Here is a 1,870-nt window from a genome sequence, read left to right as displayed (position 1 = left end):
TATATATATATATATATATGCCTAAATATCTCCCAGTGGAAGCATGTGTCACCTGCGTGTGTATACTACATACTGCATACATGCTACCAAAAGCACAACATCGCAATATATCATTAAAAATCCGGAGAAAAGATTTATACTCGTGCACAGAACCACTAGAATATCAATTAAAACCATTAAACCGTTGAACCGCAGTTTTTACTACTTCATTTAACCTAAGCCCTGTTACTACCTAAGGAGCGTTAGAGGTGAAGTGTTGGTCTCAACATGCCATTGCGTTTCCCGTTTTGCTGCATTTGTTTATTGTCACACCTAAAACCTTAAAACCCTAAAACATGTGTTTACTGACATACCTACGATAGTAGAATCGATTTAGACCAAACGACAACATCATCGAGTGCACTTGTCAGAGCCCACGCCGCACCAATTGGCTTCAACGACAAAGTTGATAGTCCGCTGCATGCCAGTACAACATACTGCCACGCTAGATGGTAGCATCTATTTATAGATACAACCTAATATGGCAGTTCTATTTATATCACACCCTCAGACCAACTGGACAAGGCCCACGCCGCCCTCAATGAGCTCAACCAGACTGTCGATGAACTCGATTTGCTGCACTTGAGTTCAACTTTAACCCTGAGAAAAGGACTCAATGCTATCCAACTGGGCGAAGATGGCCAAACTTTGACCCCCAAAAACACGCCGAAAGGCTCCCCCGTGCAATCGCGTGCCCAGAAATCGTCACCCAGAGGATCTGTGGCAGACGATACGGGTATGTCAGTGTATGTGAGTGTATGTGAGTGTATGTGAATGTATGTAAGTGTAAGAGTGTATGTGCGTGTATGTGAGTGTATGTATGTGTATGTAAGTGGATGTGAGTGTATGTCCGTGTATGTGAGTGTATGCGAGTGTATGTGAGTGTATGTGTTTGTTGTGCGGGTACATGCGAACTAGCATATCAGTTCATACCGTTGTGTGTTTTGGTGTACATGTATATATGTATGTAACTATCGCGCGCGCGTGTGTGTGTGTGTGCTGGTAGCTCGCGGGTGAATGTGTACCTACCATGTATAAGTATACGACTTGCCGCTGATTCTGTGTCGTAAAATGACCCAATCAGATTGTGCCCTTAGCTACACCACTATCAGCATACCACTATCAATACATCTGTTGCTTTCACTCACAAGCACATGACACCCATATGCATCAGGGTTTATAATATGTTTCCAACTATGTTTGCGGAGTGTAAGTAGTTTCAGAAATTATGTGCCAAAAATTATCTACCACAATCGGGGTTTAGACCATGGACGGATTTTAGGGTTTAGGTTTTAGAGTTTTAGCAGACCCTAAAATCCTAAAGTACATCTACCTTGACAAATATCATATATGTAAATCGACTCAGTGCTGGGCCACACACATGCCAAATACTACATCGGGTTGGATCATTATTAAAAGAATAAAAGCCAATTCGGTTTGGTATGTTATATTTTGAATAATATTTTTCTATCGTCATTAACATTATTTGAATATTTTTATATTATTTTTATATTTATAGTTTCATTTTTTATAATTAACAAAAACATCACCTGTTGTTGCATGCGTGTAGCAGAGCACGAGTACGAGTATGAGTATGGGCAGCCTGCACCCAGAATGGCCCAGGGATTGGGCCGAGGCAAAGGGCGTCTGTCGCCAAGTGATATGGAGACAGAGGTGCTCAACGGCCTCGCACGCAGTGCTTTAGGCGCCAAGAGCAGCAGCAACATGCACCACAGGGACAAGCAGGACGATACAAGTATGTGGGATGCACTAGTGTTATATATATATATACATACATATATATATATAGGGATGCACTAGTGTTATATAT

At 41.6% G+C, this 1,870-nt stretch overlaps 1 pseudogene across 1 annotated transcript in view; it reads left to right on the top strand.

The window, feature by feature from the left end:
* Nucleotides 1-267: 267 nt before the first annotated feature.
* SARC_09661 (hypothetical protein) overlaps nt 268-1,870 on the top strand; it is a pseudogene marked incomplete at both ends in the record, with an annotated part of 5,933 nt that continues 4,330 nt past the window's right edge. The window contains 3 exons of the mRNA in view: nt 268-277; nt 551-775; nt 1,613-1,795. The remainder of the gene's footprint in view (nt 278-550; nt 776-1,612; nt 1,796-1,870) is intronic.

Source organism: Sphaeroforma arctica (genome assembly GCF_001186125.1).
Source record: "Sphaeroforma arctica JP610 unplaced genomic scaffold supercont1.1012, whole genome shotgun sequence".
Taxonomy (NCBI): domain Eukaryota; class Ichthyosporea; order Ichthyophonida; genus Sphaeroforma; species Sphaeroforma arctica.
This window is presented reverse-complemented; position numbering and strand designations above follow the sequence as displayed.